At 45.8% G+C, this 13,703-nt stretch overlaps 1 long non-coding RNA gene across 1 annotated transcript; it reads right to left on the bottom strand.

The window, feature by feature from the left end:
• Nucleotides 1-10,536: 10,536 nt before the first annotated feature.
• Nucleotides 10,537-11,673, bottom strand: LOC139030703 (uncharacterized). Its single transcript, XR_011483112.1, has 2 exons — nt 11,434-11,673; nt 10,537-11,211 (listed from the first exon to the last, which is right to left on the bottom strand). It is a non-coding gene; the product is annotated as an uncharacterized lncRNA (long non-coding RNA).
• Nucleotides 11,674-13,703: the final 2,030 nt, after the last annotated feature.

Here is a 13,703-nt window from a genome sequence, read left to right as displayed (position 1 = left end):
AATGAGCCTCCAACAGCCTTGGATCATTCAAGGCCTTCTCTTACCTTGCAGCAGACATTAGGACCCAAACATGGGCTGGGAGATGGAGGCATATAGTATTATGATATAAACTAGCATTTACTAAACACATAACATGTGCTGCATACAGTTCTAGACCCTCTCTATGTATTAGATTTAACATTAAAACCATGCTCTTATTTTGTAGATGAGAAAACTAAGCTGCAGAGAACACGGCAGAGACTTCTGATTTCCAACTTCTCTTTCTTGAAATAATAGAGCATGAATTTTGCCTGAGCCCAGAGCTCCCCAAGAATAGTCTCATTTCTCAGCCTCCCGTGCAGTTTGATGTGGTCATATGACTCAATTCTGGCCACTTAGATGTGAGTGGAAATGACAGCTGCAGGTTCAGGGTTCCCATTCTTGGAAGGAAGCTTCTTGCTCTCTGCGTCCTCCTTTCTCTGTCCCCAGGTTTAGACAGCGGTGAGGCAGCAGTGAGCCAGCTTTGACTATAAGAACAAGACTGTGAAGAACATAAAAGGAATGTAGGTCCCTGGATGAGTTTATGGGACAAAGGCACATGCCTGCCCTAAATCTACCTTCAGATTATTATGTGAATATGAACTAACCTCCTATTTTGCTTGAACTAATGTATTTTGGGATGTCTTCATTACAGCAGCATAGCCTGTATTGTAACTAATATGAAGAGGTTAAATAACATGCCCAAGACCACACAGATAATAAATGCTAACAAAAGGATTTAAACTCAGGCAGGATTTGAATCCAGAGCCCAGACCCCCAGCCATTAATTGGATAATAATGTCTTATTCCTGCAGAAGTTTATAATCTCTCGGAAGACTGTGCTGAGCTTTGAAGGACAGTCAAGTGGACTCTGAAACACCATTTGTACAACCTCCTCACCGAGTATCTGAAAGCCCTATCATTATCATTCTCTTCTTTGAGGCATTAGCAATCTGGTTAAAATGTAAGCACGAGATGTGAGCAGTACAGAAAGCTATTATCAGTCCTATCCGACTCTTTGTGATCCTGTGGACTGTAGCCCACCAGGCTCTTCTGTCCATGGGATTCTCTAGGTAAGAATACTGGAGTGGGTAGCCATTCCCATCCCTTCTAGGTAATCTTCCTGGCCCATGGATTGAACCCAAGTCTCCTGCATTGCAGGAAAATTCTTTACTCTCTGAGCCATCAGGGAAGCCCCTTGGGCCATTTGTACTAGTTAATTCCCCAGACTTTCTAGTCTCCTAGAGTTGAGATAAAGTAAGACATGGGACAGATACAATTTAATGGAATGCTGTGAGGGAGATAGGTATCACTAAAATAAGAGTATAGGGGAATAGAGTATAGGAAAGAAAAACAGAGGGGCCCTTTGCCTTAAAGGAAGATGTGGTACATAGAATAATATCCTTCCTGCTCCAGAGACCCCATGTTTAATCCCTGGGACTGAGAATATGCTAACTTGCAGATTAAGGATCTTGAGATGAGCTGATTATCCTGGATTATTTGGACAGGCTCAACCTAATCTCTGGAAGCCTTACTGTCAACAGCAGAACAGCAAGTCCTTGGTTCTTGTCTTCTCAAAGAGAAAGAATTCAGCTGAGAGACACAGAGCAGCTTTAAGTAGGAAGAGTTTCATTAGGCAGAGCTCAAGTACACTCCTGAGAAAGGATGAGAGTGAGCTGTCTGGAAACCAGAAGCAGCCTCGCAACAGGGTAGGGTTGGGTTTTGTAGAGTGGTGGCCGCTCCCTGTGTCCTGCATCATTTGACTGGCAGATTGATTGACAGTTTTAGGTTATATAGCTTTTCTCCTGGTGCACGGTCACTCACCATAAACACCCAAGCAAAACCCATGGGGAGGGAGGGACAGAACCACAATGCTAATTTATTATAATTATGGTGAAATGAACCACCCCCCGGGTTACCTTGAGTTACCTTTTAGGTCCTGGCACCTTTGTGCCAAACTGTGCTGGTGGTTTTATCTTGCTTGGTCTAGATATGGCTGGACACCTAGTGGGTGGTCCTTGGCTACAAGAGGGAGGGTCTCTGGGTATGTTCTGATCACCAGTGTCTGGGTGGGGGGGGAAGATGACCCCATCCAGGACAGGGCAGGGACCCACTCATGTCTGACTAGCTCCCTAATGTTATAAGGGAAAGAGGGAAGCAAGAGAGAGTCAGTGAAGGCAATAGGGCAGCAGAAGCAGAAGTCAAGAGAGAGAGGAAGAGAAATATGAAGATGCTACCCTCCTGGCTTTGAAAAGGGAGGAATGGGCATGAGAAAAGGAATGTGGGCAGTCTTTGGAAGCTAGAAAAGGCAAGGAAATAGATTTCTGTCTTAGATCCTCCAGAAGAATGAAGTCCTGCTGACACTTTGATTTTAATTCAGTCAAACTTATTTTGGACTTCTGACCTCCAAAGCTGTAAGATAATAAATACTATCACCTTTGCAGTTGTGATAGTCGCAATTTACAGGAAAAATGTTTATTTGGTCACTCATGTCACCAAAATATATTTCTTATATACATTTGGTCTTCCTCCACAGTTCCTGGCTCACAGCTCCTCAAATCCTTCGAATTTCCGAAGTGTGGCAATAAAGGTGTCTATTGTTATGTGAATGAGTGACTTTTGGAAAGTCCCTGAGGATGAGCAAGTAGAGGAAGCTTTCCATCAGAGGGTGGGAACTCTCAGCCCCATCCCTACCTGCAGGGAGCGGGAGGAGCGGGAGGGTGAGCCAGTCATGACTGTAAAATCCAAAAGGACCAGATTTAGAGAGCTTCTGGGTTAGTGAGCATTTGGGAGACTGGGGAGGGTGGGGCCTGTAGAGGGCATGGAAGCTCCGCCCCTTTTCCTCATGCCTGCATCTAAGCATCTCTTCCTTCTGGCTGTTTCTGGGTTATATCTTTTTATAATAAACCTGTGATGTAGGGACTGCCCTGGCTGTCTAGTGGTTAGGAATCTGTGCTTCCACCCAAGGAGTTATGGGTTTGATCCCTGGTTGGGGAACTGATATCCTATATGCCATATCGTGTGGCCAAAAAACAAACAAACCAAAAAAACCTGTGATGTAGCAAGAAAACTGTTTCTCTGAGTTCTGTGAGCTTCCCTAGCAAATTAATCAAATCTAAGGAGGGGGTCATGGGAACCACTGATTTGTAGCCAGTTGGTCAGAAGCCCAGGTGGTAACCGGGGCTTGTCACTGGCATCTGAAGTTGGGTGGTCAGTCTTGTGGGACTGAACCCTTAACCTGTGGGACCTGATTCTATTTCTGCTTAGCTAGTGTCAGAATTGAGTTGAATGGTAGGACATTCAGCAGGTGTCTGGAGACTTGCTTGTTGGTATGGGGAAACCACCTTCCCTCCAGTATACACACATTGAAATTGGATCTAGGAACACATAAGTGAGAATTTGTTAGAATATCAATAGGAAATAGTACAAGGAATGTGGTGGTGGTCAGAGTCCCTGCTGGAAACAAGAGGCATGCATATAGGGCTTAGGTATGAAGAGTTTAACAGATTATGTCTTATGCAGGTATGGACAGGTTTAAGAGCACAAAAAAGGGTGAGGAGGCTTTAAGCAATTAACAGTAGAGGGGAGCTGATCCCATCATGAGGCCTGAAGGACAAGGTGTTACTGGGGGCCAGTGAGAGCTATGGTCACAAGAAGATGCCCAACAGAAGCTGTGGCCACAGGGATGGGGCTCTGGGTGGCAGGTCTCCCCAAATTTTCCATTATGTGTAATAAATTCTGTCAGTGAAGAATTCTTCATAAAAGACTTTTGTCCCAGAGATATATAATGAATTCCTCACTCATCCTCTGAGGCCAAACCAGATGATGTTAACAGTTGACTTAATGAGGAAGAAACTCCATTAGACCTGCTTATTTGTGTAACTTAACTCTTGTACTAGCTTTTACTCTGTTTTGAATATGTAAAAATGCTCTTAGTGATTATGATTTATGCTCCTTACTTCAACAGATCTTCTTAATGGAAAAAACATATCAGTGAAGCTTAGGGTACAAAAGAAATGCAGTTATCCACCCATGCAAAAGCTCATCTAATTGGCAGAAGCTATAAACTGAGTACCACTGTGCATCTGGGGGCAGTGACCCATATTTCAGGCAAAGCAACAAGGGGAAAATGTAAAGCTCCTCTAGTTTTAATATAGTAGTGGTTACCCTAATCTCACAAATCATACCCAGAATCAACCGGGAGAATGTGCAAGGGGAATGGGTACTTTGATCTTTTCATAGTTTCCTTCTTGGTAAATAAACTTATATTTTCAAGCCAAATCTCATCTTGCAATTTCCTGCCAACTTCAGTTCTCTGTGTAGCTTACCTTTGCTTTTTCCACTTCTGGCCTCCGGCATTCAACAAACACTTTGCTTTTTTTTTTTTTTTTTTCCCCAGATTTAAATTAAATGTTTTAGAGAAACGAGGCATGTGATAACAGTCCTTGCAGCTCTCCTCTATGGTATGACATTAATTTGGGCCTCTGTTTTCTCTCAGACTTTCAATTGCCCCCTGACTTGTATTAAATACAGCTACCCTGAAAGATTTAGAGGTAAGTTAAGTGGAAACAGCTTGAGTCTCTAAAAAAATACATATTGTAAAAGTCAGAATAAAATAATTACAAGCAAATTGAAAGAACAGACTCAATTTTGTCACCGATAATTTTTAGAATTTGTTAGATTGTCACTTGTTATTACTGTTTCCAGTTTTTCAGCCAAAACAATTTCTAATAAATCTGACTATTTTTATAGATGAATTCTATAAATTTCACATCACTTGAAAGAAATTGCAGAACAATTACATAATGGAATCCAATTCATTTGGATCCTACCTATACTTGCCATGATTTGGATATGAATTTGTTCAGTGTTTACTTTTCCAGTCCATGGGGGGAAGAGTTTACTAGGAAAATAATGTAAATAAGATTTCAATCTATTTAAGAAGTCAAATGGCTTCCAAGTACTTGAAGAAACTTTGAGAGTGTTAATTTGCATATAAATCAACTGTTTTGATAATGACTAATGATTATCAATGTCCCTGACATCGCTGACATTTAATTTGAATTTGTAGTTCAAAACATTTTTGTGAATCAGAATTTTTATTCTCACTGTATAGAGACATTCATTCAACAAATATTTTATTGTGCATCTAGTATGATGCCAGGCTTTCCTTATATGGGCTTCCCCATAAGTCATACCCAATAAGATATAGGCTTCCTGAATGGCTCAGAGGGTAAAGAATCTGCCTGCAAAGCAGGAGCTGCAGGAGACATGGGTTCAATCCCTGGGTCAGGAAGATACCCTGGAGAAGGAAACAGCAACCCACTCCAGTATTCTTGCCAGAAAAATCCCCTGGACAGAGGAGCCTGGTGGGCTACAGTCCAAAGGGTCGCAAAGGGTAGGACACGACTGAGCGACTAAGCACACCTTCAAGCATGGTGCCAGGCGTTGATCCAAAAGCGGACAAGAAAACTGTAGGCCTAAACCAGAACCTGCACCTAGGTTATATTCATCTTCCCACTCACCACCCCAGGTTTTCAGGGTGGGCAAGCTTCCCTGGTAGCTCAGATGATAAAGACTATGCCTGCAATGCAGGAGACCCGGGTTCGATCCCGGGTGGCGAAGATCCTCTGAAGAAGGGAATGGCATCCCACTCCATTATTCTTGCCTGGAGAATTCCATGGACAGAGGAACCTAGGGGGCTACAGTCCATGGGGTCGCAAAAGAGTTAGACGTGACTGAGCAACTAACAAACTCCTGAGATGATCTTAAAAGGAGAGCTAAGACTCTTGCCTGGAGGTGATGGGAAATCCCTTTGTTCCCCTCTGGGCAGACAATTGAGGGAAAGGCCTCTGCTCTCTCCCTAGGGTTCTGCCTTCTACCATCTGTGCACCAACCCCTGAAGGGCAAGTTGGAGGTGAAGTTCCATTCACTCGCTTCCAGCTTCCCACTCCTCCGTTTAGACTCCTCTTGAATTCTTTGCCAAACCAGCCCAATTAGTCTTAAAGCTTAAAGTCACCCTTCCTAAAGCTTTTCAGGGATGCAATATCACAACAGCGACCCCTCATTATCCCACTCTTTCTAAACTCCATGATTCTAAGAGCACCCCGGGGAGGGGGGTGGGGTTGGTGGCAGGAGGGCAGAAGCTAATTAGCACGACTCTTTAACCCTTCCTTGAAAGACTTCTATTACATACACACACACCCAAAACAAGGTGAGAGGAGGGGGTATTCAAGAATGCATTTAAAAGTGAGACAGGGTTTCAGATGGATTGTAAGTAAAAGAGAACACAATTCTATTTAAGTACAACGTGAAAAGTAAAGCACAATGCCTGTGTTTCCTGATTCTCACCACAGGATGCAATGAAGACTTTTCTAATTTACGGGTCTGTTAGTATGAAAGAAATCTCATGAGCATACAATCAAATTGTTCACAAATTATCTTATTAGAAACGAGTATAATTATATTGTGGGATCCTTCATCCTCCTCAAACACAGGGTGAAGGGTTACCTTCCAGGCTGGGCCAGTTCTATTCATGGAAATACAACCTTGTGATTTGCACTAGGGTTTTTCACCTTTTCATCTGCCTGATGTCCAAAGCAGATGTACTTGTTCAGGATATCCATTTAAATACTGTGTCTTCTCTGATGTCTCAGCAAAATGTCCAGAGCATAGGCTGGAGGGAGTGGACAGATGCTCCAACTCTGTGGACTTTGGAGGTGTTTGGAGGGTGAAAGTTTCTGGGGGGCGAGCGCTGTGCACAGAGGGGTAAGCATATTTGTATTCCTCCACTTCTCTGCTGTTGTGACCACAACTTCTTTGCTTTCTGTGATTACTGTTTATGCAGGAGAATGAAGGAAGGGGTTTGAATTCTCACTGATGGTTATATTACCAAGCAGGGATTCATGTACCGGGAGTCACAAAAAACTAAACTCTGACAACAAGTGTTTGCAGGGCTCCAAGCTCATGCTTCAAAGACCCAAATTTCTTGATGATTTTCAGGCAAGGGTTTTTGTTTTTTTTTTATGTATTTAATTGAAGGCTAATTACAGTATTGTGTTGGTTTCTGCCATCCATCAACATGGATCAGCCATAGGTGTACATATGTCCCCTCTCCCTCGAGCCTTTCTCCCACCTCCCACCCCATCCCACTCCTCTAGGTTGTCACAGGGCCCTGGTTTGAGATCCGCAGTCACAGAGCAAATTCCCACTGGCTATCCATTTTACACATGTTAGTGTGTACAGGCGAGAGTTTTTAAAGACAGTGTCAGGATGAGTGATCGGCTCATGGGCCTTCTTCTGACTGGTGTGTGGTGAGGTCACAGAGTGTTGTTTCTGGGAATCTCGGTCGTCATCCTTCTGGTTCCTCCCAGCCTGGGGTCCACATGCTTGTGGTCAGCATGTAGTCACCCTCCTCCACCTGGGTGAGGCCTCAGTTTCTGCAGAACAGCTCAATGATACCCATCAGGTTGCCTTTCTGTATCCCATCAGGAGGAACTAGGAGTCCTGTGACTATTGTCCTAATCATTAGCTGCTTGAGCCTGCCCTCTGGGAAGGCCTAGGAGACTAAAGCGCTTTCTTTTCTATCAACAAGAAATGGGGAACACGGAGGAGCTTTTGTACCCAGGAAGTGCCTGCAGGATCCTGTCGGGTTTCAAACCTCCCCCTTTTCTTTGATACGTCTCAATCTTGAGGGGAACAGGGGTGGGACAAGAAAGGGAATAAAGTTTGCGATAGAGAGATTAATCATAGACTCAGCAAGAGAACTTGGTTTTGTTTTGTTTTTTGGCTGCTCCACACGGCAGCAGGATCTTGATTTCCTGACCAGGGATGAACGTACATCCTCTGCAGTGGAAGTGTGGAGTCTTAATCGCTGAACCACCAGGGGAGTTGAGAACTCAGTTTTAGGGGGACTCAGCTTCATTTGGGGTGGTGGATTAGGCCTGGCCCCAGGAGGAACCATGTTGTAGGCAAGCCCGTTTTAACAGAAATAATCACAGGACTATGGTACTTCAATAAGTTAGTAAAAGTGAAGCAACCTGATCCGTGCCTGGTACACAGGACACCATGCCCAAAGCTCAGCGGTTACCCGCTGCGTTCTTGTCCAGCGCCTCAGGCAAACACACACTCACTGCGTGTTTGCTGAATGAGTGACTGTGACACTCTGTGCCACCCTGGCAGCTCCAGCAGTCTCAGGATGGTCCTTCTCTGGGCTCTTCTTTTCCTTGCATCCTCTAAAAAAAGGGGATGAGCTCACGACCTGACCCCTACATCTTGAACAAAGGAGCCAACCCTCCCACCTCTGCTCAAAGCTGGGAAGCTTCTGGTTTCACGGTGAGCGAGGGACCCCTGTTGGCAGTGAAAGGATAAAGGAAGCAGGACCCAGATGGGTAATACAACTGCTGCAAGTCACTGCAGGAAAGAGCAGTTGTCTCTAAAAAAATGCAGTTGCACCAGATTTTCTAAACAACAAGGAGGGTCAGTCCCTCTCGAGAGGAGAGAGTCAAGGGTTCCTCCGAGAAGGAACTAACTCCCTCAGTAAATCAGGAAACCTCAAAGCACTCACTGTGCCCAGCACCTCCCCGAGTGATTTCACTTGCTCCCACTGAACCCGAAAGCTCGAGCCCAGCTGGGCCCCTTCCTGGGAACCCATTGCTCCCTCTTCTCCCCAGGAAGCAGGTTTGCACCGTTCACAAGACATCCTTCCATGCCCAATGAATCCTTTCCCCATTGATTCACACCCTGGCAGCTCCTGACCCCTCCCTGGTGAATCCTGGCCTAACGGGCACCCTCTTCCTTCACCTGGAGCCACATTTGGCCTCATACCTGTCCCTCAGGAGACTTTTACCTGTGACGCCTTCTATTTCATAAACCAATGAAAGGTGCTATAAGGCTCATACTTGTAAACAGGTCCTGTGCGTGGACTCCACCGAGAATCCCTCCTGCCTTTTTCCTCCTTCCCTTCACCCTGGCCTCTCAAGAGAGAAGCGCACCATTTTGAAGAGATCAAAAGTAAGTTGCTGGGGTGGTTTCACCGGTTTGGGGCTGTCTTTGGGGTGATGAAATAGCTTTGGAACTGGATCGAGGTGGTGGTTGCCTAGTATCTTGAGTAAACTAAATGCCACTTTAAAAGGGCTAGTTTTATGCTAGCCCTCAATAAAAAATTAAATTGCTTTTACCACCAAATATTGGCCCAGATTCTCAGGCAAATGGGTTTAGGGGAAATACTGTAAATGAAAGAATGGGAGCTACTTCGGAGAGAGCAAAGGAGGCTTGCCTTTCTCGGGCTCCAAGGCAGAGGCTAGTAGGGCAATAAAAACAGAAAACACAGTCTGCTGCCCTGCATATGCATTCCCTGTGGTGTAGAAAGGGCTGGGCTGGGCATCACTAAGGCGTCAGTTTGCCCTCGAGATAAGGTTACTTGAAGGTTTAGATTTTTTCCCGTTTTCTTTTTTAATTGACTTTTTAATTGGAGGATAATTGCCTTACAATGTTGTGTTAGTTTCTGCTGTACAACAACATGAATCAGCTTTTGTTCAGGGGCTCAGTTGTGCCTGACCCCATGGACTGCAGCACGCCAGGCTTCCCTGTCCTTCACCATCTCCTGGAGCTTGCTCAAACTCACGTCCATTGAGCCAGTGATGCCACCCAACCATCTCATCCTCTGTCGTCCCCTTTTTCTCCTGCCTTCAATCTTTCCCAGCATCAGGTTCTTTTCTAATGAGTCAGCTCTTTGCATCAGGTGGCCAATGTATTGGAACATTCCTTCCAATGATTATTCAGGATTGAATTCCTTTAGGATTGACTGGTTGGGTCTCCTTGCAGTCCAAGGGACTCTCAAGTCTTCTCCAGCACCACAGTTCAAAAGCATCAATTCTTAGGCACGCAGCCTTCTTTATGGTCCAGCTCTCTCATCCAAGAATCAGCTACATGTAAACGTGGCTTCCCTCCCTCCGGAACTGCTCCCTCCCCACCCCTGCCCCTCCAGGTCATCACAGAGCACCAAGCTGAGTTCCCTGGGCTTTGCAGCAGCTTCCCACTAGCTAGCTATATACACGTTATAGTGTATATGTTGATGCTACTCTCTCAACTAATCCCATCCTTCCCTTCCTCCCAGTGTCCACACGTCTGTTCTCAACATCTGCAATTTCATTATTATAGGACAACAACATTTCTTTTTTGTGAAGAGTCCCTTGAGTTGGTGATAATTGGTCATTCGAGTTTGCCGTACTAAATCACTCATCCCTTAAACAAACATTTCTTGAGTCTGAGAACCAACCCCTAAAAGAGTTCAAAGGCTAAACTATTAAATAAGGAAGGCAGACTTCACAGAAAGATTGCCTTTCACTTCTGCCTTCAGTAGAAGCTTCTGGAGGCATCTTGTACCTGGGTTCAAGTTGCCAGAGAAAATATTAACACAAGGTACCCATCAAATTTGAATTTCAGATCAAGAAAAAATACTTTTTAAGCCTAAGTATCTCCAGTGCTGTATTTGGGCTATAATTATACTAAAAAAAGAAGTGTTCATTATTTATTTGAATTTCAAATTTAATAGGATGTTCTGCATTTTTATGTGCTAAATCTGCTAAATCCGACTTCTAGGATTACAGATGACCCAGGCTGAGAGTTTGAAGAATGTATGATCTCCTCTAGGACATGCGCTCCCCCGCTTTAGTCTTCTCCGCTCTGAACATTCAGGCTCCCCAAATGATTGTGCAGTTTCAAGTACCATGAGCCTCAAATGTGTAGCAAATGCCCAGTGGCTAGTTTTGTTTGTTAATACCCTGCCGGTGGCCACAGTAGCCCTTACAATTTGCACCAGCAGCATCAAACCTTCCAAATGGAAACAAGTTGTTTGTGATCAGATGCGACATGAAGAGGGTGGAGCTCAACCCACTTTGAAGCAGCAACCTAGCTCCATTAAGGAGTGCTTTGTCCTGGCCTCACCCATTTCTGGTGGAAAAGTTCCTGGGGAGTTGCTTCAAGGTGGGTCCGCTGGATTTTATCATTCTCCTCCTGCTTCCGTTCTCTTCTGTCAAGCTTAGGCCATGAGGGCTGCTCGGTGATGTGAGGAAGAAGTCTAGCTGCAGTGTGAAGTTCTTGTAGATAGGAACTCAACAGAGCTTCGTGATGGTCGGTCCCCTGCTGAAAGCTGGACAGCCATTCTGAAAGCCCACTTGCCGCAGCTTTGACCTAGACCCCGGGACAGTACAAGAGAAGAAATCAGCCGACTTCTAACCCCTGCAAATAGTTGACAAGATTGGTAATAGACAGCACCCTCCCACATCATCAAGCCCACCATTCAGCCCCAGTGCTTCACTTGTTTGAAGACTGAAGGAGGAAAAAAAAAAGGTTTGGCTCTCATGATGGAACTCACCCACAAGCGCATCCACCCCCTGAAAAGTTCAAACAAACCTGCTCCAGGCTGGGGCGGCGGTCTTGTCATGGAAGTCTCCCTCGTGGAGGCAGTTGGCCAGACCCCCTGAAACACACAATGCTTTGGCCCCGGCTCAAAAAACACCAACATTCATTGCCGACAACGTTCCCACCTACCACCCGTCCCCACCCACCCCTTCCTGGAAAGTGTGATGCAGGGTGGAGCGGGGGGGCAACTCCAACACCACCACCTGGGTCCGCTGAGCAGACCTGGACGCCGGCCCGGAAGCAGCCCTGGCCGGCTGGGTGCACAGACACCTCCTCCGGGCTGTGTAGGGGGCGGCCCAGCCTTATTCTCACAGTTTTCACTTCCTGCGGGGCTGTGCAGTCACGTCTGTTGGCTTGGGTCTCTCTGACCTCGGATGATATGGGAAACGGGGGGCTGGTGAGTGAAATTGGGAGACCGGGCAGTGATATGCCACCATCCGGCTTAGGGTGGGACGCTTTGTCCCTGAAGAGGGAGGGTGACTTCCCACCACACCCAGGCACAGCACAGCCTTTCCAGGGTCACCGGCCGTCCCCTTCTCTCCATGCAGCCCTGAAAACACAGGCCACAGACTGTGGCCCAGTCGCCGTCGGAGGTAACCCGAACCTGGCGGAGTGGCTAACACTCGGTGCTTTGTCTACTGCTGCAGGAAGTCCTAACTCCCTTTAGGATAGCTGAGTTTTGGAGACCTGTGGAGGAGGGGTGTGGAAAGTATAAAAGCATACTTTCAGCGGTTTGCTCACAAAACAGTGTCGTGCTGAAAACTTCCAGTGATTCCAAGGCACTGACTGAAATCCTACACTCCCATCGATTTCCACTAATCCAGAAATCTCATCAATATGACATGTTTTTCTCAAATGTTTCAAACTGGAACTAGATAGATGGACCCTATCACATCTGCTCAGTCAGACACAACACCCGGCGGCCTCAGCTAGATCCCGAAGGGAGGAGAGTATAGATGAAATCTGACTCACTCAATGGGGTCCTGGAAAAGAGGACACAAAACAATCGCTCACACAGTAGGAGAACCTGATGATAAGACAGACCTTCCTCCTTTCAGACGCTGAGGAGTCACTGAATTTCCTACTCAACACAATTCAGATTACTGAAGTGATGCAGAGAGATTATTCTCAGGTTTTCTCCAGCCAGCCTTTGTGGAGGGTCTTTTATGTGCGTGCATGCTAAATCACTTCAGTTGCATCTGACTCTGTGACTCTAAGAACTGTAGCCCAGCAGGCTCCTCTATCCATGGGATTCTCCAGGCAAGGATACTGGAGTGGGTTGTCACGCCCTCCTCCAGGGGATCTTCCCGACCCAGGGATCAAACCCATGTCTCCTGTGTCTCCATTGGCAGGTGGGTTCTTTACCACTATGGCGATCTGGGAAACCTCTAGTATGTGCCTCTTATCAGGTTTCTCCTCAGCTTGGGGCTCCCTATCTGTCATTCCCCTGCCTAGGAATGCTCCAGCCTGGAGGATGTTCAACCCTCAGGGTATCTATCCCTTCCTCAGAAATGTTTCTAACCACCTCTTTCAACCTTAGCTTAGCTTCTCCCATTAGAATTTGTTATTCTTCTTGTTACCGTTTGAGCACTTACCACAAATGGTATTTTCATATTTAATTGTGTCATGATATAATTACCATAGAGCGCCTTCCTAAGCTAAAGTCTCTGTAAAAGCAATGTTATGGGTTGAGTTGTGTTGTCGCTATTGTTGTCATTATTATTATTACGGGTTGAGCAATGGCCCCCCAAATATGTTCTGTCTAATTTCTTGGAACATGTGAGCGCTACCTTGTAGGCATGATTAGTGGGAAAAAAGTGAAAGTGTTAGTTGCTCAGTTGTGTCTGACTCTTTGCAACTCCATGGACTGTAGCCCATCAGATTCCTGTGTTCATGGAATTCTCCAGGCAAGAATATTGGAGTGGATAGCCATGCCCTTCTCCAAGGGATCTTCCTGATCCAGGGAACAAACCAGGTTTCCTGCACTGCAGGTGATTTCTTTCTATCAGAGCCGTTAAAGATCTTGCAATGGGGAGATTTTCCTGGGTTATCTGGTTTGGCTCAATGTTATCAGAAGGGTTCATATAAGTCAAAGAGGAGAGGCAGGGTCAGATGTGACGGTGGAAATAGAGGTTGGCATGCTGGGATTGCTGGCATTGAACATAGAGAAAGGGGCCACAAGCCAGGGGATGCAGGCGACCTCTAAAAGGACTGGTGACAGGTTCGCCCCTGGAGCCTCCAGAGGGAACATAGCCCTGTGA

The sequence above is a fragment of the Odocoileus virginianus genome, chromosome 23, assembly GCF_023699985.2.
Source record: "Odocoileus virginianus isolate 20LAN1187 ecotype Illinois chromosome 23, Ovbor_1.2, whole genome shotgun sequence".
Taxonomy (NCBI): Eukaryota; Metazoa; Chordata; class Mammalia; order Artiodactyla; family Cervidae; genus Odocoileus; species Odocoileus virginianus.
This window is presented reverse-complemented; position numbering and strand designations above follow the sequence as displayed.